We start from the raw sequence: 26,277 nt of genomic DNA on the forward strand, positions 1-26,277 counted from the left end.
AGAAATCTACATGTCTTCCTACATCTTGGATGCAGTCTGTGCCCAACAGGAGTTCCCGGGCTTGAAGTGGGCATGGTCACCGATGGAGACTGTTGTGAACTCTTATTGTAAGATGTGTAGAAATTCCCACTGTGGATCAACATATTATGCAATATACTAAAAAACAATACAAGATCTACTTCTACAACACTTTACGAAAGCTTAATCGAATTGAGCAAGATCAAGAGAACACATATAACTGAGAATGAGAAATCAATCACATATAACACAGAAGAAATAACCTGGGGAAAGCCTCAGCCTAAAACCCTAATCTCTATATTATCATACAAGTGGAAATCTTGTTTAAGTTACAAAAAGAATTAGCTCTCAAGTTATCCTGCTCTTTCTGCAATAAAACAATACAACTCACAGACTGAATAGACATAGTATATGTCCTCCTCAAGCCCTCCAAGCCTCCTATTTCCTTGTGCAATTTTTCTTGGGGTTCAGTGAAGCCACATGTGTGAATTGGCCCCATCACACTCACTAAACCTGAAGAAGTAATTGCATAATCCTCAAGGAAAGAATTCCTTCTGCATGCAAGGAATATTCACAATGGAATATTCTAGCAACTGATAGTACACTGCCCCTCCATCTGATCTCAACTAGGTCTCTGTTTGAACTGACATGCATGAGTTATTTATGAGAGAATACTCAGTTATATGAAGTGGAGTAGTTAAATGCATGCAAGCATTAACTAACTGAACTTACATTAATTCAACAAACTGTTTGAATTAATCTAACTGGACTTGACTCAATTAACTGAGCCAACTAATTACAACTCAATATTACAACTCATCCTTATCTCTTTAACTGATGGATAAGTTCCTCAATTAATGGAAAAACTGTTACATGTCCCCACATAGACTTCATGTTTGATTTTCCTTAACTAATTAACTCAAGATGAATTAATTAATTATTTTACAAACAACTGCTAAGATCAAATTCGAATTTTACTTCACTATTTTAGTTTAGGGACTGACTAAAATAGGAAGGTATCCTGAAATGCTATTTATAGAATGCTATTTTTAGCACTTCCATTTTTTCATCCCTTGTTGCTATGTTCAACACTGGCTGAACTGCTATTTATAGTAGTGCTATTTTTAGCATTTCTATTTTTAGCATTTCTTGTTGCTATTTTCAACACTCCCTCTCAACAAGAAAGGGATTATCAGTAACCCCAATCCTGTCTCTGTGGAACTCGAACTTGCATTTTGACAATGCCTTAGTCAAAATATCTGCATCTTGTTCCTCGGTCGAAACATATAGCAACAACATGATCCTCTTGACCACACAATCTCAAAGATGGTGATACCGGATATCAATGTGCTTGGACCTGTCATGAAAAACTGGATTCTTAGAGAGTTTGATACAACTCTGATTATCGCAGTAGATCACTGTAGGATCCATCATCTGACCAAACAATCCCACTAGAATCTTCCACATCCAAATGGCCTCACATGCAGCCTGACTAGCAGCCATGTATTCAACCTCTGCTGAGCTAAGTGCAACTGATCTCTGTTTCCTGTTGTACCAAGAAACTGCAGCTGAACCAAGGTTGAAGATTCCTCCAGAAGTGCTCTTCTGGTCTGATGGACTCCCTACCCAATCCACATCTGTGAATCCCTGAAGCTTCACTCCCTCTGTCTGTCTGTACCACAATCCAAACTGAGATGTGCCTCTGAGGTATCTCAGCACATGCTTCGTTTCCTTCCAAAACAGCTTGGTAGGCTGAACCATAGCTTGACTCAATTGGTTCACCGCAAAGCGTAAGTCGAGTCGTGTGTTCACCAGATACATAAGTGAACCCACCAGCTGCCGATAAATAGTAGCAGCTACTACCTCACCTGAAGTAGCATCCTCCTTCCTCTAGTTACTAGCTAGAGGAGTCTGCATGGGCTTGCACTTCTCCATTTGAAAGCGCCTGAGTATCTCGTTGGCATACTTGCCTTGAGACACAAATACTTCCCCATCTTTTTGCCACACCTCCATGCCTAGAAAGTAATGCATAAGGCCCAAGTCCTTCATCTCAAACTCTCTTGCAAGGTCCTCCTTGCAAGACTATATCAGCTAATCATAACCTGTCAAAATCATATCATTGACATAAAGAACAATGATCAATGGTTTACCTTCTACCATGATGTGGTAAAGGTTCGCATTTGCTTTACTCTTGGTGAAGCCCAAACCGATGAAATAGATGTTGATCCCGGTGTACCAAGCACGAGGTGCTTGCTTCAGCCCATACAGAGCCCTCTTGAGTCTGCACACATGCGACTCATGATCGAAGGTTTCGAAACCTTATGGCTGCTCAATGTACACCTCCTCCTCAATCTTCCCATTGAGAAATGTTGTCTTCACATCCATCTAGTGGATCTTCCACCCCATTTGAGCTGATAGTGCCAACATCGATCTAATCGATGAGTACCTTGCTACGGGAGCAAAAGTCTCATCGTAGTCAATCCCCTTGACCTGTGAGAAACCCCGAGCAACAAACCTTGCCTTATGTTTCTCAACACTGCCATTAGCTGCCTGCTTTCCATTTGGAACTCACCACTGACTTGCCCTGAGGCCTTGGGACAACATCCCACACATTGTTTCGAATGATAGAGTCGTACTTCTCTATCATTGCATCAACCCAGACTAGTTGTTGCACTACCTCCTCGAATGAAGAAGGTTCGGTATCTACACACTCCCCAACCAGGGCCATGTACCCAGTGTACCACTTGGGCGACCTCCTCTGTCTGCGCTGAGAAGATGGTTGTCCCACATTCTCTTGCGCATCCAGCATCAACTTGTCAGCTTCCCTTAAGTGTTTTCGCCCATCTCTGGAAGTCTCAACATGAGTGGATGTATCCACTCCCAGATCCTCTGCATACGGTTGCTCCGCATCAATCTGAGGCTCCTCCTCCTTAGGAACTAAAGGTTCTTCATCTGCATGCAACTTGAGCTCTCTCTCAAGTGACACTTGCATGGCTTTCTGGTCATCGAACTTCAGATCCCTGCATACCACAGTCCTCTGAGTGGAAGGCAGGTACACCCGATAGTTGTGGGGTGTATCCGTGTACCCCACAAGTATTCCCAACTCAGCTGTTGGGTCTAGCTTATTCCTGGCATCTTTGGTCACATGACAGTAAACTGATGATCCAAAGATTCAGAAGTGACTTACATCAGGTCGCTTCCCGGAATAGGCCTCCATAGGTGTCTTCATCCCCAGTATACGGTGCGGGCTTCTGTTCTGCAAGTATACTGTTGTATTGCATGCCTCGACCCACAAATGCAGTGGTAGGCTTTGGTCATGCAACATCGCTCGAGCTGCTCCCACAATCGATCTGTTCTTCCTTTCAGCCACCCCATTCTGTTGTGGGTTATGGGATGACGTCAATTCCCATTTAATACCTTCTGTAATGCAGAAGTCTTTAAATTGTTGGGAGACATACTCTCCACCATTGTCACTACGCAAGGCTTTTATTTTCTTTCTAGATTCTTTCTCTGTCGAGGCTTTAAACTCACAAAACCTCAAGAAGGTCCACAAACATCTGAGTGAACTCGCTCCAGGATTGCTCCAGCTCTACTATCTCAATCCAGAAAGGAAGATTTCACATACTTACCCAAGGTACAACCTTTGCATGTAGTCATCTGCTCAAGCTTTCCCCTGTGCAATCCAGTAGAAATCTGTTGCATGATCTTTAGAGCTCCATGGTGCAAGTGGCCCAGTCTTCTATGCCATAACTCGTCAACATCTTGGCTCTGCACCATCTCAGCTTTGGAACTCAAAGTAGCATAGTCATCTACCTCTAGCTTGTAGAGATTCTTAATTCGAATCCCTATTTTCTTTGTCTATCCAGTACCGATATGCCTCAGGAATACCTTTCCTTTACTAAAGACTACATCATAGCCTTTATCTTCTAGCATAGCGATAGACACAAGATTCTTCTTCAGACTTGGTACATACTTTACATCAATCAGGGTGAGGGGAGCTCCATGCTCCCTCTGAAACACAACCGTACCTTCACCTGAAACACGGTACTTTCCATCATCACCCATCTCGATCCACATTTGGAGATACTTCTCCTCCAAGGTACTAAAAAGATTCTTGTCACCTGACATGTGGAATGAAGCTCCACTGTCCAGGTACCACACACATCCCACCATGGATGAAACCATGCATGTGATAAGTGAGAAATCCAGCTCAAACTGTGAGGCCAGTGCCTCACCATCAGATCCCTTCGAGGAACCCTTCTTGGATTTCTTCTATGGACAATTCGTAGCATAATGGCCCACTTCATGACAATGAAAGCATCGCACTTTCAATTTACCAATATTCTTCCTACCATGGGAAGAACCGGATTTGGAATGGGATGCCTTCCCTTTCCCTTTCCTCGCCTTACTCGCTAAGGCTAGATTTTCCTCATCATCTTGCTTCGATGAGGATCCATCTCTGGTGCTTCTTCTTATTTCCTCCTGCATCAGATCCGACCAAAGTCGTTCCCAATTTGGCAGTTTTTCTCTTCCATTAACCAAGTCTTGGTAGCTATGCCAGCTCTTAGGAAGACTGAGGAGTGCAAGACTCACCATGTCATCATCAGTAATCATGATCCCTACACTTCCAAGCTCATCCCTGCAGGTGGTGAGCTTGTTCATATATGTAGAGATCGTGTTGCCCTTTTCACACTTGATCTTACAAAGCTTGTCTTTTAGCGCCAGCTTCCTTTGATCGTTGTTGTTTTGATATAGATCTTTCAATGTTTTCCACATCGAAAATGGTGTCTCCTTCCCATGGAGGCTCGAGACAATGTGGTCTCGAACTCCCTCCAGGAGGATTCTCCTTGCTCTAGCCACACATTTCTTCCATTCCGCCAGTTGAGTAGCATCAGTCGGCTTGGGGACTTCTTGATCAATGAAGTCCTTTAGACTGTTATCCTCTAATACTACCTCCATGCGATCCTTCCAGGCTATATAATTCAAGCTGCCATCAAGGGCATACTCGAGTCTTAAACCACTAAACGCCATCGGTGAAATTGAGATGTGATAAGAACTCGATTTCTATATTCAGGAACCACAAACTTCGAACTTCTCCTTCTTGTATATTGTTCTTCGCCTTGATCACCTTTGCTCCGATACCATGTAGAAATTCCCACTATAGATCAACAGATTATGCAATATACTAAAACACAATACAAGATCTACTTCTACAACACTTTGCGAAAGCTTAATCAAATTGAGCAAGATCAAGAGAACACATATAATTGAGAATGAGAAATAAATCACACATAACACAGAATAAATAACCTGGGGAAAGCCTCAACCTAAAACCCCAATCTCTGTATTATCATACAAGTGGAAATCTTGTTCAAGTTACAAAAAGAATCAGCTCTCAAGCTATCCTTCTCTTTCTGCAATAAAACAATACAGCTGACAAACTGAATAGATGTAGTATATGTCCTCCTCAAGCCCTCCAAGCCTCCTATTTCCTTGTGCAGTTTTTCTTGGGGTCCAGTGAAGCCACATGTGTGAATTTGCCTCATCACACTCACTAAACCTGAAGAAGTAATTGCGCAATCCTCAAGGAAAGAATTCCTTCTACATGCAAGGAATATTCACAATGGAATATTCTAGCAACTGATAGTACACTGCCCCTCCATCTGATCTCAACTGGGTCTCTGTCTGAACTGACATGCATGAGTTATTTATGAGAGAATACTTAGTTATCTGAAGTGCAGTAGTTACATGCATGCAAGCATTAACTAACTGAACTTAGATTAATTCAACAAACTGTTTGAATTAATCTAACTGGACTTGACTCAGTTAACTGAGCCAACTAATTACAACTCAATATTACAAATCATCCTTATCTCTTTAACTGATGGATAAATTCCTCAATTAATGGAGAAACTGTTGCATGTCCCCACATAGACTTCATGTTTGATTTTCCTTAACTAATTAACTCAAGATGAATTAATTAATTAATTTAAAAACAACTGCTAAAATCAAATTCGAATTTTATTTCACTATTTTAGTTTAGGAACTGACTAAAATAGGAAGGTATCCCGAAATGCTATTTTTAGCACTTCCATTTTTTCATCCCTTGTTGCTATGTTCAACACTGGCTAAACTGCTATTTATAGCAGTTTTATTTTTAGCATTTCTATTTTTAGCATTTCTTGTTGCTATTTTCAACAAGATGTTGTTCGAATGCAGCTTGAGAGGAGTTATCACGCGGTTGTCCGATCATTTTGTCACCTCAGTTTACAAGATGATATTCGAACAGGATCCACCCTGCATGTCGATGGCAGCAATGGAGGCACTGATAGACATAGCTGATTGGTATGCTTCACTGTCTGATACCTTCATATGAATGTATAGTCCGGAGAAACCTCCGCATGTTCTACCGAAGTTTTCCTTGGATGTGCTCGTCATGCAGGAAGTAGCATATCACATCTCGGCAGGATTGACAATTAGACTGCACCGGAAGAAGAAGGCACCTTCACCCACTCTTTCGCTGTGCATTGGGTTATATTAGATCCGAAGTTTCAAGCATGCGAATTTCAAAGTAGAGAAGATGAATAAGTATCCATTTGACCTCTGAAGTTACAATCTGTATGACCCACATTGTCTTGTGAAAGATCAGTGCACGAGAGTACAATTCAATTGGATCCACAAGGAATTTCATTGAGCGGAGGAGGACCCATGGACATATTGCTATAGTTTCTCCAGACCCAATGAATAGGTCGGCTTCGTTGTGGAATGGTTAGCGAAGCAACGTGAAGCAGCATCCCAGAGAGCACCAGAAGCAGCATCCCGGAGAGCACCAAAAGCAGCAACATTAGAGGTGAACATACCAGTGCGCGACAAGGGCAAGAGGAAGATTGTCGATCGCATGGAGGAAGATCAAAGCTGCAAGTTCTGAGCAGATCCACTTGTGGAGAAAGCAACTTTGGCCATATAGGCAAAGAGGCAATAGCGCAACAAGTGAAACGCGCAAAGGCAGAGAGAGAAATGGAGAATGGAGGAAACAGAGAAGGAGTTACATGAGTTGAAGGAGCAACTCTGAAAGTAACAGGAGCTGCGAAAACAGGAGAGGGAAGCACAACAACAACAGGTACAGTAGGGGGTGCAACATGTGTAGACGGATGAAACAACGCCCGTACAGGGAGTGGACTCATCAAAACAGCAAGCATTAGGCGAACAGGGTGAACCATTGCAGGAGCAGGACTTCGCTCAAGAAATAGAGCAAGCACTTGAACGGATGGATACGGACATGGAGCAACAAGAGTTAGAGCAAGACATCAACCTCATGCCTCACCACCAAGGGGTCGACCCACCAGCTTCACCGCATCTAGAAGATGAGCAAGTCCCAAGTGACCAAGGAGACACTGAGATTCTTGGAGATCAACCAAAAGGAGAGATGCACAACATCTCATTTGATGAATCTCAACATAGAGTTGTGCAATCTTGCAGAGTGTCAACTCCAGAAGATCATACATCTCCTGCACAGTATGAGGAATGAGTGATCGTGTCAGATGTGCACAAACATCCAGCAGCCTTGGCCGATGCCACTAGAGCATATGCCGAAGCCACTAGCTCAAGTGTTTGCTTTCTGATAGCTGAGAATGAGCGAATGGCCAAGGAGATACAGACGACCAAGCAAGGAGGAGAGTCGGTGATAGCGTCCCGAGCAGAACTGAAGAAGGCAATACTAGATGAAGTATTGTCCCTTGACACAGTCATGTGGGCGTTGTATTCCAAGTTTGGTACCGTGCATAAGGCAGTCGTCCATCTCAACGGATGGCAACAACGATGTGCTAGAAGAGCATGTATCTCATCGAACATGGATGCTGCTGTTGATTACATGCAAACATGGACGATGAGATACAAGGGAGCCCCGCTTCACTTGCATAAGATGATGAAGCCCAGAGCGGTCGAGTTGAAAGCATGCATCCAAAGCCAGATCCGGAACGATGAAGAGCTCCCACAGCTCATCACTAGTCTATAGGCTTCCCATGCATGTGTATTCAAGAGTATGGATGTTGTGGTGCACGCACATGCAATCCCATCTATTGGGACTCTCACCCAGGTGAAGACAAAGGCACAAGTCCGACTAGAGCTTGACTCATACTTTGACGAGTTAATGTGCATTTCCACCAACCCAGACTTGTCGATTAGTGCAGACACCATGCATAAGTATGTTGTTGGTTCGGTCACATTGAAGACAATGATGCACATGCTTTCAGACAAGTTGGACAGAGGAGCCCGAGCAGTGTACCTGGATGCTATGGAGGCAAGAGTCAGGTTCCAAAAAGATGTCACCTTGGAGTACACAGACACCATCACGGACTACCGATCTTGGCATCAGTACGCTACTGTTGATCATCACGAGGATGTTGAAGAGTTGGACTTCCCACGGTTGTCCAAGTCATAGTGATGTCTTGCATGGCTTGCTCAAGCCATTTTGTCTCACATGGGTACATGTGCATTGTAATGTAACATCTTGTCAAGTGTAAGTTCAAGTGTCGATAGTTGGATGTAACAATCATAGAGTAGATGAAGAGTCATGAGGGTAGATGAACTGTCACAAAGGGGAATGTCAAGGGTCACCCCACCCTTTTCTATAAATAGTCCCTCATAACTCATTATAAAGGCTTTTGGTCAGCCAAGCTTTTGATAGGACTATCTTAGAGAGAGCTTGGATAGTATTGTAACGAACCTTGGCTTCTCCACTGCACATAGCTAGTACATCTCTTTGGAGGAGCATGCAGTTGTGGTTGTAACGTTCCGTTATCAGAACTAGTGGTTGGACATGGATGTATTGTATGACTGGAACTTACACTTCTTAATATAACAAGAACCAACACATTTCATGCATATGTTGTATTATATTTCAGTTATCTGTTTACTCTAAATTATATATGTATTTGTTTGCTTACGCATGCATGTATAACTATTTCTATGTATGTATGTATGAATCTTTCTAAAATGTGTTGTTGGTTTAACCATCACTTTGGATTGCTTGCTAACTTGCCTTCCATGTTGTGATGTATCTTTGCTCGTGTGTTCCCTTCTTAACTCTGTGCTATCACAGGTTTCCAAGGGGCGCACTCATCTCAACCCCCGTGTGTTAGAACCTCTCATGCACCTTCCTTGGCTCACTGCATATGTCACACCCTTTCTACCAATAAAGTTATCTTACTTGCCTCTTTGCGAAATCGTGGTCAAGGCACTACCGTACGACCCACTGCTGGGACTCCTACACCAAATGGTCTGAGGTCTAATTGGGACTTCTGACCGGGGAGATCCCCTGACATGTTGGCAGGTCCAACACTGTCAACTGAACCATCCCTACACTTCAGGCAGCTATCCCCTGGGTCCCACTAAAGTTTTTTATCACTTGACCTCTGGATGCTCTCATGATATAAGCCTGCCAACATCCAGGACGCTCTGGACTCTCTCATGCTATAGGCATGCCAACGTCTAGGGACTATTTTTTCCAGTTATTTGCCAGGGTCCCCGGGATTTAAGCCATTGTCATGAAACACATATATAACCAGCATAATAGTAGCAAAAATACCAATGAAATCACAACCATATGATCCACATATAAACCAATATAATACTCATATAAATACAAAGAGAAATAACCTTTCATTAATGATGCAAAATCCAAACTCGAGATGGGACTACCACGTTCCACCCGATTATAGAATGGCTAAGCCAAATCTCTCTTCATTCATTCACCCCTGTGCCATATTCCAAGCATGGATGTGGGATTCAACCCAAAAGAACCAACCAAGGCATCCCGAGGCTAAACCACCTCACCCTCATCAATGGAAACCAGGCTTTACCGTGATCTATCCCGGATCAATAGGCCAACACAATAAACATGTCATAACAGGCTTTTCCATGATCTCCACCCGATCACTATGTCAAAAAAGCATGGATGCCACCGAATTTCCCCACCTACAACATGAGGAATTTTCCTGTCTCCCAGTCTCTAAGGATTTACCGCAATCCAAACATGGATCACTAGGCCCTAAACCGAGACCCACACTCCAGGCTTTACCGCCTATCCCAAACCCGGGATTACTAGGCACAACATAGAGCAAACCACTTCTTGGCTTTACCTTATATCTTGCCATTCACCGGCAAGGATTCCTAGGCCCACCGACGCAACACAATCATCGCTTTACCGCAACCCACAGTTTGGCTCAAGGGTCACTAGGCCAGTGGCTTTACCGTGATCCACAATCTGATTCAAGGACCACTAGGCCATGTGCTCTATCATTCGGAGATCCACCTCACTCAACTTTGAATCCATCCGGTAATCCAACTCAACCAAAACATGAGAACCCCATCACACCATGGCTATTCGGAAATGGCAAGGCTGGGTTGAAAACATTGTTACACTTGCAAGAACCTGTGCCATAAAAGCAAAAGAACCACATGCAATACCATGCATTCCAAATCTAGCAATGAAAATACACATGCAAAGCGATACCTGACCTTTTTTGGCTTTCCGTACTTGATCTTTGCTTCCTCTTGCCTTTTTTGCCTTTCTTGATCCAATGCCAAAAATGATCCAATAAAACTATAAGTGTCCAAGAGTGAGAGAGAGAGAGAATAATGAGAGAGCTCCAAAACTGAATTGACAAAAGGTTATCAACTGATCCTCAGAAGCCTTTTTATGAATAAGGCCTCTATTTTCTTCAGTTTCCTCCTCACATTTGACCTGTGACCTTTCACTTTCATTTTCTTGTAATTTCCATTATTTTCATAAATAAATTAGCTAAAAATTCCATTTTCCCTTTCCAAAGCCTTAGCCATTGCCTTTGCCAATTTCCTTAGCCATAATAAACTGAATGAACACCCACACTAGGATGTTTTTCCCAACATTAAGCTTGGAATAAGTGTCCCATCAACCGTGATTATTATTTTTGCCTTTATTAACTTTTATTACATGGAATTTTCACCAGGGTTATTACAACAATGCATATAACAACAGGTTACTACCCTGCATGACTATTCGACACATTTGCATATAACCGCATTGATTGACTAGCATCTATCATGCATGTAACCACAACAACAATAGAATGGCATGCATATTTATAACCATAATGCATATAACAATCATTAACCATCATACCTGTATGCCAAACATACAAACATGTATAACAATCTACTCTTACCCTGAGGTCTAGTGTTGCAACCTAGCTCTAATAATCTGCATCTCCGGCTCCATCTCAGCCAACATATCAATATCATAATATACTAACAACAACATGATGGCACAAAGTACATAATGACCACCACGATGTATGTCTGACCTTCTATGCATGCATAACCATATACAATTAGTTGGATGGGCTAAATGTACCAAACATCACCCAAAGAAAACATAAACCCGCTTAGATACTAATATGTGGTATCAAATATTACCCAAAGAGAGTGAAACCTACTCTGATACCAATATGTAACCACCTCTCCTACATTTACCTACTTGTTGAAGCCTCGAAATTTGCTGCAACAACATTGGGGGATGGCCACCTGGTCCGAACCTTAAAGCAGCTCCTTTTCTGTTTGGAATGGTGGTTCTAACTGGTTCAACTAGGTCCAATTATCTTCTCTCAATCTCCAAAATGGCTTACAATATGACTTTCATCCACCAATGGAGAAGAGACATCAGATCAACCCTCTTGCTGATCAGGCAAGAAAGTGATCCTTAAGCTGATTTGGGGCTCAGCCAAGCCACAACTAAAGTTTGCCTCTTTGGGAAGAGGACTTATAAGAATGTAAAATTAAATCTAAATGAAAACTTATTCTATAATGCAAGCAAAAGGAACTAAATCCTAATCCTATCTCAATTAAGAAGATATAGATCTAACCCAACTGAGAGAAAGATATTTAAATGATTGGGATTTAAATATGTCTAGCTTATAATGAATATCAAGCTAACAAAGTAGTTCAATTAACTGACATTATGTATACCAAAACACATTCTATTTAGAAGCCTTTTAACTGAAATAATAAACCAACAACATTTAGGAAGAAATTCACAAAATGATATTGATTGTTTAATCAATAATTTGAATAATTAAACATCAATATGAAGAAGTAGTTCACACCATATCACTATTTGTTAAACCAATATTAAAAGACAAAATTTTAAGTAAATAGTTACTCAGAAATCAGAATTCAACCCATAAGAGCAGAGACAAATAATAACATATGATTAAGACAAATTACTCATATAGACAATAGTGCACGAGTATGAATAAAATGACACATTCCTACCATAATAAAATGAAACTAGTATTTAAAACAATAGTATTATAAATCTCAATTTATTGAATCCATTTCCCTGGCTCTCGTCTCCAACAATGTTTTACATTGCTTGAACTTCTGCGTTTAAAACAAGAGCTGCAATAGTGCAAACTCCGCCCATCATACATAATTCAGAATGCAAAAGAAAAATCCTCAATAATCCCCAGACTTGAGATTTTATCTCCTCCCACCTACAACTCTAAATTCCTATTACATAAGTGCTTTTAGAATTCCAGAATTGCAGAGGAGAGAAGCCCTTATTACATTCTACAATCTGCTATTTATAATATTACAAAAGAATTTTCAACAAGAAAGTTTGTTGAAGAATAAATCTACTACATCAATTTTCATTGGCCCAAAATTACATTCTTCTATTGTTGGAGCATTATCATTAACTGAGATTTTCTTTTCCTCATATCTTCAACTGTTTTCCTGTAAAAACAAATCAAAACAAAATTAAAATGAAAAAATAAAATCAAAATACTAAATCTGAAATTAAAACATATCTAATTAAATTTAATTAAATGAGAATTTTAGAAAGAAATAAGAGCTTTCTATTGATGCATGTGATGGTCTAATTGGTCAAGGAGAACATTGACGAATGGATCAACACTTAGAAGAAGTCGTGGACAAATGAGAATGCAGAAAATAAAACTCAAAAAATTGATTTTGTTTAAAAATTCGGAGCTTGATCTTCTGCCTAATTTTATACCCATTAAATGATCAAATATAGAAATAAAACTATTTCAAAAATATTTTCCATAATTTTATCTTTCAAATGAGCCATCCTGGGTCCCATTTGGCCAAGTAAAACTCTATTTATGAGCTTCCAAAGTTGGTGTATTAGAATTGCGAGAATTCTCAAAATTTTGTTGCATGGGCTAAAAATTAGAATTTTTAATTAAATTCTAATTCTAACTTAGAATGCCAATATTAATTAATTAATACAAATTAATTGTAATTATGTTATTAATTTATTACAATTTTAATTAAACAAGATTAAACAAAATTTAATAATTAAAATATTATTATATAATATTTATATTATAATCTGAATTATATTAAAATTAAAATTATATTATATTTTAATATTATAAACAAACCACCAATCCTATTTCATTAATCACACAAACCATTAGAATCAATCCATTTCAAGAACAAACCATTTACATAGCCATAAATGAGGAGGGTGAGTGGAGGAGTTAATGAAGAGAGAATGGAGTGATAAGGAAGGTGAGTGGAATAGTGAGGTGGAGGGTGGGTGAGGTCATGATGATGTGAGGGTGAGTGGAGTGCAGTCAGGAGTTACGAGGAGCACAAAACAAAAACTTTATAATAAAACTTTTTAACCCTTCGCATTATTTCAAAATAGCATATTGGAGTTTTTAATATAAGCACATAAAAAAATAATTGTTATTTATGATATGCAATTTGCGATGTATCGCAATCGCAAATTTTGATCGCAATATTTTTTTAAATCACATTTTTTAGATCAAGATTTTGGAAAGAAGGAGTGATATGAAGTGGGGTTTGCGTGAATTAACAATCCTACAAATTGGACTACAACCACTTTGCAATTTTGAGATTTTGGGTTTGGCAATTTATTTTAAAATAATAAATTGGGGTAAATTACCAAGATCCTGAAACGTGTTTTCATCTTTTGTACAATTTAGCTGGGTCATTTTGTAGGACCGTTTGTGAAAAAATGAAAGAATATTAGTAAAAACTAAATAAGAGTTAATATTTACAATGAATGACCATTGAACTTAATTAGCTATGAAAAATTGAAATATTATACATTTATTTACATTTTTAGTCCAAGCGAGAAAATGATCAAACTTCAAAGGAGTTCCGTTTACAAACTGGTTGACCAAATGAATCGAAACAAGTGTGGATGGAAAGCTAGTAAAAATTCGGATTCAATGAAATAATCAAAATAGAAATCTGATGAAAACTAAAAAATGAAGAAATTGTATGACAATTAACTTAAATGAAAATCATAAAAGATTCTTAGCCAAAAATGAATGGAAAGGGTCTCCATTATTTGAGTCAATAAGTCAAAATGGGGGGTGTTGGGTTTTCCCTACAATAATGGCGACACACTGGGAAGAACCAGTTATCTCTAGTTAAAGATCATGATCTTTAATTTACCCAAAGGTTAAAAATAATGGAGTTCAAGGAACCGTCTAAGAGTAAAACATTTCCATAGGTCCCATATAAATAGATAAAGTAATATGAGTTTGTAAAGATAAGTACTCAAAACAGGTTCGAGTAAAATTCATGAATTCAAATTTGAGAAAATTTGTTTTAAAACTACTTCATATAAAAATAGAAGAAGGTAGAGATACGAGTTTTTGATAAAGCATATATCCATTTGACATCGCTTCGCTTCTAGCGAGCTTGAATAGTACCCTGACGAAGTTGTCTTTTATGCCATACAAGCCTAGTCCCGCTGCCAGCGAGCGTCCATAACCCCGACAAGTTTACTTGTATTTCCCATACTTCCTCTTTTAATCACCCTTTTGATAAATGTATTTCTAAACTTTTAGTTTATGATGTATTTGAGTGAAAGAGGTGGGATGGTAATAGAGATTTATGTTTAATAGACAATACTTTCATAATGTTTGCTCGAAATTATTTCCCTACAACGATCAATCAAAGACTTTTATGTGGAGGGGTGGGATGGATTCATTGTGTTAAACTCAAATCAATTATTTCCTTGAAAAAGTAATCTCAATAACCTAGAAAGGATGTGTGTTCCTCCATAAAAAAAAATTAAAGCAAGAGGAATTATGGTTCCACAAGGATATGTCTTTAATGATAAATGAAATTCACTGATATAGACAGAGTTAAGATTTCCCCCTGTATGTCAACCGTTGTTGAACAAGAAAGGTCATTTCACATATATCATGACAGAGTCACCAAAATCAAAACAAACTGAAAAGAAAAGAAAAATAATTCCTAAACTAAAGTAAGAAAAGAAATCAAAAATCAAAAATAAAAGTGAAGAAGGTAAAAGGTGAAAGAAAAATCCAAATTTTTAAAAGATAAACTTCAACAAGACAGTTTATACCAATGTGTCAACGAGACGAAGTAAAAGAAAATAATCATGTAAAATTTTCCTTATTTTGTTGTGATTTAGACAAAATTTATCTTGTAGAGTTATAAGCGTTTTGGCTTCTGATAGCAGTGATGATAAAATTCAGTGACAACGAAAAAGTTTCTGTCTACTGTCAATTGTTTTGTTTCAAAGCATCATCTTAACCATTTTATAACAAAAGAAATGCTTAAAGAAACAAACTAAAGGTTAAGAAACTCCCTAGTGTAGCTGATTCAATGAGGGTCATTACTGAACAAAAGAGAGTGAATTCCAAATCTGATTTGGTGGAGGCGCGGGAAGTTTTATGAGGAGCTGCAAAACAAAGTTTTATATCAACAAAAATTAAAAACAAACTGAAACTAAAAGTAAAGAGATGAAAATAAATGAAAGTGGGCATATGAACTTACCATTGGAGAATTTTGGTTAATTTTACCTGAGAGATATCATCTTCTCCAATATTAACTCACTTATTTCTTTGATTAAAATTAAAAGGATGAAGAAGTTGAATTGAGTGAAATCTTATTGACCCACAATCATCACTTATTAAATTTAAACTAAAACAAGCAACAAACTAGAAGAAAACAATGTTTCATGTTCCAGGAATATGAAGTAAATCGAATTCATCAGAGATGAGAATGTAAATATTCTCCTTAATGAATCACAATCATAAATGCTCTCTTTCATTTTTTTATTTTGAGTTTGTATTAGCTCCATTATATTGAAGTTGATTCGAAATCCCAAATAATATGTTAATTATATATATGAAGATGATTTGAATCTTTAAATGATAAGTATGGGGTGAATATCAAAATTCAAAATAAAAGATAATTCCAAATGATTTAATCATGATCTATTATTTTTTTACATGTTCCAAATTTGCCACAAATTGCTACATTACCATAGTGGATGCTTAATATTGCCTTGTAGTAAATGAATATGTTTTCTAAAAGATGGTCGATATAATAAAATGTGCATCCAATAACAAATTAAAGGCAAAAATTTAAATGAACCAAAGGTGAAGAAATATTTCATTAGCCAAGCATATTGTCGAGAACAGTAAAAGAGATCCATGTGCGTATATTATGAAGAATATATATCCCTTTAGTCAGAAAGTCATCCCTATGATTGAATTCTTGGATTTCACAAAGTTATGATTGAAACACATCCAAGTTTTGAGTCATCACGATAACATGAAAGTAGCATACATATTCAAAGATAATGGAACAAGACTTCACGTCATCATAGTTAATTTTTCCTTTGATAGATGTAATGGATATGATAGTGGTAAAAGGAAATGTGAGGCTCAAAGAAGTAAATATTGGAATTTGTTTTTAAATGCTTCTGATATAATACAAATCCAAGAGTCTACGAATTTGAAATCCTGAGAAAAGTCTAGAAAAATGTTAAGTAGCGGATTAGGATTTCAGATTTCATCAGTTAGAGGCTCTGAGTCCCTTTGGAAGAAATGAATATGACTCAAGGGAAACCATTTGGCAGTTTTGATGTAATGGTTCAACTTTATCTTTGCAATTTGAATATTTGTTGTAAGTGTTTTGTGCAAAAATTTCCTCCATTTGTAGCAAATTCGAGTTTTATAATGAACGTAAGCATTTGATTCCAGTTGTACCGATGAGAGACAGAATATGATCATTTACCCATGATGGGGCCAGCCCACGTGATCCCGCCGTCAACGCGTTCCACTTGATGGGTGTACAAACAGATAATAATGTTTAACATAGATTTTTTTGATATATGCAAATTGTTTAACCGCGTTGAATTAAATGAGGGTTATGGTGATTAGTACGATGGTTTTTGTGTGTTGGACATCTGTCCCTCCTTGGGATTCCACGAGCCCGCCTTGGTATAGGGTTTCACCACCTTCGCGCTCATTCGGTTCATTCGTTATTCTCTCGGTCGTTTGTGCTGTGTGCTCTCGGCGGCCTTCGCAGCTTCAATGTGGGTTTCGTTTTTGCTGTCTTGCTTTACTGGTTTGGGACTCGACCTGGAAGTTTTTCCATTCGTCTAGCAAGGTTTGAAACCCTGGTAAGGTTTGCTCCCTTCGTGGTCTCCTTCTCGAATGTCGACTGTTATGGTATGCTTGGTATCCAACTTGGTATGTCTCCGTCTCTGTGCGTCCTTGTCTCGGTTCGTTATCTGTGCTTTCCACGAGTCTTACAGTCGGTTGTTGGTTGCGTTGTTCCTGGTAATGTTTCTCCAGCTCCGAGTTCAATTCCTCTACGAGCCCGACAGAACTGAGGTGGCGAATTCCTTCGGTTCCTCCGCCAATTTATCTGGGTAAGTCCCCTGTTCTATGCTGGATATATGTGCTCCTTTTTCCTCAGTTGTCTAACGTCTTCGGCTCCTCGTGAGCAGGGAAAAACCTGGAGGAGTGGTTGCAATTATGGCTTGCCTCCGTCAGGTAACCAGATATGTATTGATTGTTTTCTTCAACTTTCGATTCCCCTTTGTTCCATTTCACAAGAACTCATTTCATTTGTCGTTTCTCTTTGCAGGTAGAGCCACCCGAGGGTTTCGGCGCATGGAAACTCGGCCGTTCCAATTGACCACGGGTAGTGTCGTTCTGTTCGTTAGTTGTTTTCGCTTGGCTTTAGTGTTACAACTGTAGGGTCGGTATATCTTTGGCCTTCGAGCCGCTGTCTGTATTTGATTCTTCTGTAGTTTGTCACTATCGTTGGGTTATGGTAATGAGTTGAGGACTATGGGGTTTGGCTTCCGCTTGTTATAAGTATGAGTCATATATTTATGAACTAGGTTCATTCCTTTGTTTCGAACAGAATGTAAATGAGCAAAGAATGGGATGACTGTATTTATGTTTTCTATGAATTCAACTCTGGAACTGATTTGGACTATATTTATAAATTCGCATACCTGGTGTTTACAGAATTTGTTTGCTTATCTGGACTTGCAATTTCCGACTTCGTATCGTTTGTTCACATAAATGATTTTATGTCTGATTGTTTGGTTGAGTCCGCCTGTAATCTGGGCGTTGTCACTTCTCCTCTGGTTTCGGTTATCTCCTCTTTCGTTTTATAACCTGTAGTGGTATAACAACAATCTCCATGAAGTAATTTTACACAAATTATTATACACAGTGTTTGGGACGCTATAGGGATGAATGTGCACAGAAAATTTATATTTTTCTCCTTTTTATTTCTTTGTCAGTCGAACCCTTACATTGTGCTTTGTCCCTCTTTTTAATATCAGTGTTCTCAAACTGTCACTAACTGCTGTTAGTTATGTTCAATTGGTTACATCAGTTATTCCTCATATGGAACTTTTCATGGTCGTCTAGCATATTTTCTTTTCATGTTTTTATAACAGTAAATTAACTGTCTGGAAACAATGACTCTAACTAATTCCTAATGTTCCTAATTACAATTTACTACATTAACTTAGGCAACTAAATAAAAGAAGGGAAAAAGAAAAGTACGCTATCCATTCAGTGAATTAACTCCTTCGTCCCCTTTAGAGACCATATCACCTTCACTGTTGTCTTTGTCCTGTCAGCCAGATGCTCCTGCATCAACCCATAACATAAATTATTGAGTTTCTGCACATATGAGTGTTATCAAAGAAAAGTATCGACAAAATATTATAGCTGTATTTTTTGAAACATGCAATATTATGAACTTCTGATAGGCCTTGATTAAAGATACGAGCAAAAATGTATATCATAGGTCTTTTATCAGAGTTTCAATATCGGGTGTACAAAAGGAGAACAACTGATTGAATTTTGCAATATGAAAATTGCGATATGGCAAGCGGGAAGTTATATTAGGGATCTTGTATCGCAAGTTACCTATCGGGAATGCTTATGATCAAATGGTATGAGATGGATGATGCGGTATGGAGGATGCGATATCGTGAAAAGTTTTATCGGAGATCGGAGGCGATGGGGCTATCACAGGATCAAATATATTTGGTGCAATCTTATTTGAAAACCTCCGATATGCGATTTTATGAGCGGATGCGATATCTTTTAAAACTGAATTTAAATGTGGTATCGGGTCCAGGACATCAGAACTTTTAAAACATGCGCTTCAACTAAAATTGTGATTTATAAACGGATGCGATATCTTTCAGAACTAGAATTAAATGTGGTATCGGGTCCAGAATTGGGTAGATATTGAAACACTTCAATTGATGCTTTATATGAAATGTACAGACATTAGTATACTCTAATAATGATATACGATAATACGACGAGATTTGGACGTTTTAAAGTATCCAAAATAGAAGTGCCCAACTCAATTTTTCCTTTCTATAAAAACTCCATTTAATAATTTGATTAACCATCAGATTATTCGATCGGAGGAAGATGTTATCGCGACTTTCTCATGAGGAGAGTTGCGATATTATAATGATCCAACATGAATTTCCCGATAATTTATTTAAAAGTCTAAACAGAATTTTAATGAAATATATAAGGAAAATTAATGAATCCTCAAATTTTGACAAAACAACTAATACTTCCCTGAGCATGTTGCAGATTTAAAATAGTTGACTGCTTGTTTCAAGTCTTCAAAATCAAAGCAATGATGACCTGCAAATATAAATATAACATAAATAGGCAATAAATCATGAACAAGAAAATCAAACAATAGATGAAGATGAATCTTTAAAATGCATACCTGGAAGAAAATTCACTGTAAATTTTACCTCATAAGTCTTCAATTTCTTCCATGTTCAGTATCATCTATTTATTTCATCTTAAAAATGTTAAGTAATGAGTTTTCATTAAATTTCATCCACCTCCAATTTACATCAGAATACAAGAGTGGTGAAAACGAGCTCCTTTTCAGAAATACTTACGAATCCAAAATTGTTAAGCTGTAGCAAATTCTTGGAATTTCTTCATGTATGATCATTGTGATGAATTTCTTTTCAAAATAAGACAATCAAGTGTTTTTCACAAATGTGTATGATCTAAGAGCTTCTAAAATATTCTAAGATGTTTTTTCGAAAATGAAAGGGAATGCCCATAAGAAGTCACATTCATTACTTGCTTTATTGAAATATGAAATATTGAAATAGGTGTTAACAGAAAATAAATCTAATCTAAATTAATCTATTTCTACTTCTAACTTAATTAAGGAAACATGACTAGGTATAGTCATACTTCCAATGTAACCACTCTCTCATTTTAATTCCTGCATGTATGTACAGATCAATCATTAGTAACAAAAATACAAATAAAATTAAACTAAGGAAAATAAATCTGAAAGTAGAATGTACAGTTATTGCTAATATATTATTTACAATTACCTTCTCTTGAAATGTCCTTTCCAATTGAATTTCAATTGGATCATAGAAATCTGGATGGATTTCCACTATTGATTGGGAGATGTTCAAAAGAGAAGATGACAGGCCAGATCATGAGAATGAGATTTTAGATACAATGGCCTGCATAAATTTGTTAGTGTTATGTACAAGTGTTAAACTATTAACAATCTTCCGTGAAGGAAAAATTTCCAAATATTTTTCAAAGGGGTCTATGAAAAATGGATGAAAATCTGTTAGATACAGTGGAAGATTATTAATTGAATTAGATTGTTGGTCATATTGTGAAAATACACTCTCTTGTTGACATTGCCTTTGAGAAGGTAGAAGTAATTGATAAGAAATGAACATCAGTTGAAATTGGAAGAGAAATAGCTCTTGATGTTCACGATTAGAATTTGAAACTTCATTTTCCCATTTAGACAACACATCAATTGAGTGTTTAATACTGAGCTGCTCAATATGCCAACACAAATTATCTAAAAATTGAAAATTAAAAACAAAAAACAAATCTGAATTTAAACAAAATAAGTGAAGGAAAAATAATAAAATCAAATCATAGTTTACGCTAGTGTTACAATTATTGTTACAACATAATTGGGATTGATTTAAAACAATTTCATTTTCACAAGACTTGGGCTGATTTAAAATAAAATTAGAATGAATTCCAATACCAACGTGTGAATTAGAAAGAGAATCATGACTATGAATAGGAATGAGATCTTGATCGTCATATAAATCATAGATTGGAATGTTTCATCGAATGAGGAAATCATGAGCATGATTAATTATTTGAAAATGAGAACTATTTGAAACAATTTCTGAATTAGAGTGTTCTTCATTTTCACATTTGATTAGACTTTGATCATGAGGATTCAATAGTGAAGTAAACAAATCAATGTCCTCAATGTCAAAGTAACTATCATAAATGACCTCACGACATTCATTAGAATTCCCTTCGATCTTATCCAATGTATCAAAACAAGAAGAAATATAAAGCACATGTTCATTAATGCCAGAAGAATGATCAATAATTAATTCTCTATCTTGATAAAAATTAATTGCCAATTCATTAAGATCAAGCTCTTTGTTTTCTGAAATATCATTAATATTAAGAGGGGATAAGTTTCTATTAGCAAAAATATCAGGATAAAGGGAAAAATGAGAATTAGAAGCAATAGATTTAAAAATGTATCTTTTTAGGAACTCTTGTGCATTTTGCTCATTGTAAATTTCAAATTTGAAATCATTCATTTGTGTACTTGTGCTTTCTTGAAGAATGTTGCTTTGCTGTTCTGAATTTGGCGTTTGCTCATCATAAAAGAATTCATAAATTTGTACAGCAGGCTGCGTGTTATTGGAAACTTCGATTGTTTCTTGTACTTGCTGATTTATGTTCTGATTTTATGAATTTAACGCATACTGATTTTTAGATTTCAAAGCCATATTTTCTTCATGATTATTGCTAATATCTTCTTGCATTTGAGTAGTAAAATTCTCCAAGCTTTGTGATTGAGATTCAATGACATGTGAAGGTGCATCTTGATCATTATTAATAATGTAAGAAGTGTGCACTAAATGAATAAATTGATCGTACATAATAGAGGCCACTTCATCATCATTTGTTTGCATCTCCATATTGGAATTCTCAATTATGTTAGTGTAATTGGAAGGAGTTTGAGAAAAGCTTGAAATAATTTCACATGGATTATGAATGGGAGGAAGAGAGCAAATATGTTCATAGCAATCTAACAATTCCCCATCTGTAGGTTTTTCTTCAATTTTAAGTTTCAAACAATTTAAACGAAACTTGATGGTAAAATCAATCAAAGATTCATTTTCAAATCTTTGTAAATCTTCAAAATCGTCACATACTTGTTCGTAGTTATAGCCATCAAATTTACAAAAGAACATTGTAACAAATTGATCCCAGTTGTGAATTGAGGCAACTAGAAGCGATTGACACCAGCTTCTGGCTTTTGCCAAGAATGTAAGAGTAAAAATCCTGCATAAAATACCTTCATCAATTCCTTGAAAAGTAGAATTTGAAATTTTTTGAATGAATTGTAAAGCATGATTAAAAGCAGAAGAATTTCTCTTACATTAAACTTTTACCTGAGACAAGAGTCTTACCACTTCAAGTGGAGTATTAGAAGATGCACGTCTATGGATACAACTCCAAATTGGAAGTTTAAGAGGAGCCATCATGATAAATAAAATGTTAGAATACAAAGACTCCAATAGACAACAAGTTTTAGGCCCTCCTTCTAGTGCCAAAAATGTTGAAGCCTCGAAATTCGCTGCAACAACATTGGGGGATGACCACCCAGTCTGGACCTTAAAGCAGCTCCTTTTTCATTTGGAATGGTGGTTCCGACTGGTTCAACTAGGTCCAATTACCTTCTCTCAATCTCCAAAATGGCTTACAATATGACTTTCATCCACCAATGGAGAAGAGACATCAGATCAACCCTCTTGTTGATCAGGCAAGAAAGTGATCCTTAAGCTGATATGGGGCTCAGCCAAGCCACAACTAAAGTTTGCCTCTTTGGGAAGAGGACTTATAAGAATGTAAAATTAAATCTAAATGCAAAATTATTCTATAATGCAAGCAAAAGGAACTAAATCCTAATCCTATCTCAATTAAGCAGATATAGATCTAACCCAACTGAGAGCAAGATATTTAAATAATTGAGATTTAAATATGTTTGGCTTATAATGAATATCAAGCTAACGAAGTAGTTCAAGTAAATGACATTATGTATATTAAAACATATTCTATTAAAAAACCTCTTAATTGAAATAATAAACCAACAACATTCAGGAAGAAGTTCACAAAAGGATATTGATTGTTTAATCAGTAATTCGAATAATTAAACAACAATATGAAGAAGTAGTTCTCACCATATCGCTATTTGTTAAACTGGTATTAAAAGATAGATTTCTGAGTAAATAGTTACTCAGAAATCAGAATTCAACCCATAAGAGCAGAGATAAATAATAACATATGATTGAGACAAATTACTCATACTGACAATAGTGCACAAATATGAATAAAATGACACATTCCTGCCATCATAAAATGAAACCAATATTTAAAACAATAGTATTAGAAATACCAATTTATTGAATCCATTTCTCTGGCTCTGGTCTCCAACAGTCTTTTACATTGCTTGAACTTCTGCTTTTAAAACAAGAGCTGCAATAGTGCAAACTTTGCCCATCATACATAATTCAAAATGCAAAAGAAAAATCCTCAATAATCCCCAGATATGAGATTTTCTCTCCTCCCACCTACAACTCTAAATTCCTATTACAGAAGTGCTTTTAGAATTCCAAAATTGCAGAGGATAGAAGCCCTTATTACATTCTACAATCTGCTATTTATAATATTTACAAAAGAATTCTCAACAAGAAAGTTTGTTGAAGAATGAATCTACTACATCAATTTTCATTGGCCCAAAATTTCATTCTTCTATTGCTGGAGTATTCTCATTGACTGAGATCTTCTTTTCCTCATATCTTCAACTATTTTCCCGCAAAAACAAATCAAAACAAAATTAAAATGAAAAAATAAAACCTAAATACTAAATCTAAAATTAAAACATATATAATCAAATTTAATTAAATAAACAATTTAGAAAGAAATGAGAGCTTTCTATTGATGCATGTGATGGTTTAATTGGTCAAGGAGAACATTGATGAATGGATCAACACAGAAGAAGTCGTGGGCAAAATAAGAATGTAGAAAATAAAACTCAAAAAAATTATTTTGTTTAAAAATTTGGAGCTTGATATTTTGGCTAATTTTAGACCCATTAAATGATCAAATATAGAGATGAAACTACTTCAAAAATATTCTTCATAATTTTATCTTTCCAATGAGCTGTCCTTGGCCTCATTTGACCAAGTAAAACTCCATTTATGAGCTTCCAAAGTTGGTGTATTAGAATTGCCAAAATTCTGGAATTTCTGTTGCGTGGGCTAAAACTGAGAGATTTTAATTAAATTCGAATCGTAACTTAGAATGCTAATATTAATTAATTAATACTAATTAATTGTAACTATGTTATTAATTTATTACAATTTTAATTAAACAAAATTTAATAATTAAAATATTATTATATAATATTTATATTATAATCTGAATTATATTAAAATTATAATATGAATTATAATTATAACATAATTATATTATATTTTAATATTATAAACAAACCATCAATCCTATTCCATTAATCACACAAACCATTAGAATCAACCCTACTCCATTAATCACACGAACCATTTGAATCAATCCATTTCAAATACAAACCATTTACGTAGCCATAAATGAGGAGGGTGAGTGGAGGAGTTAATGAAGAGAGGATGGAGTGATAAGGAAGGTGAGTGGAATAGCGAGGTCACGATGATGTGAGGGTGAGTGAGGTGGAGGAGTAGGGAGTTATAAGGAGCACAAAACAAAAACTTTATAATAAAACTTTTTTAATCCTTTGCATTATTTCAAAATCATGTATCGGAGTTTTTAATATAAGCGCATAAAAAAAACAATTGTTATTTGCGATATGCGATGTATCGCAATCCCAATATCGCATCGCAAATTTTGATCGTAATATTTTTTAAAATCGCAATTTTCAGATCGCATTTTTTAAATCGAGATTTTGGAAAGAAGGAAGTGATATGAAGTGGGGTCCGAATGAATTAACAATCCTACAAATTGGACTACAACCACTTTGTAATTTTGAGATTTTGGGTTGGACAATTTATTTTAAAATAATAAATTGGGGTAAATTACCAAGATCTCGAAACATGTTTTCATCTTTTGTACAATTTAGATGGGTCATTTTGTAGGACCGTTAGTGAAAAAATGAAAGAACATTATTAAAAACTAAATAAGAGTTAATATTTACAATGAATGACCAGTGAACTTAATTAGCTATGAAAAATTGAAATATCATGCATTTGTTTACATTTTTAGTCCAGGGGAGAAAACGATCAAACTTCAAAGGAGTGCCATTTACAAATTGGTTGACCAAATAAATCGAAACAAGTATCAATGGAAAACTAGTAAAAAGTAGGATTCAATGAAACAATCAAAATAGAAATCCGATGAAAACTAAAAATAAAAAAATTGTATGACATTTAACTTAAATGAAAATCTTAAAAGATGCTTAGCCAAAAATTAATGGAAAGGGTCCCCATTATTTGAGTCAATAAGTCAAAAATCGGGGGTGTTGGGTTTTCCCTACAACACCACTTTAACTATCTTGTAAAGTTAAACAAGAGCTAAGGGATACTATGATATGACCCAACCTCCTAAGTACAGTTAAGGAAGTGGAGTTGACAAACTGGAACCTTACTCACCTTCCCTAGGAGCTAGAGGACATCCATGAGCTAAACAACCACTCCAAGTGCCCAAACCCTGAGCTATGATTATAGGCCTCCAACCACATGCATAATCCTATAAGGGAGTGGTTATGGCCCAAAACTTCTAGTTCAGAGGGTGCGGTCTCGGATTT

The sequence above is a fragment of the Pinus tabuliformis genome, chromosome 5_2, assembly GCF_031772625.1.
Source record: "Pinus tabuliformis cultivar Carrire ecotype Pingquan chromosome 5_2, CPIR1, whole genome shotgun sequence".
NCBI lineage: Eukaryota > Viridiplantae > Streptophyta > Pinopsida > Pinales > Pinaceae > Pinus > Pinus tabuliformis.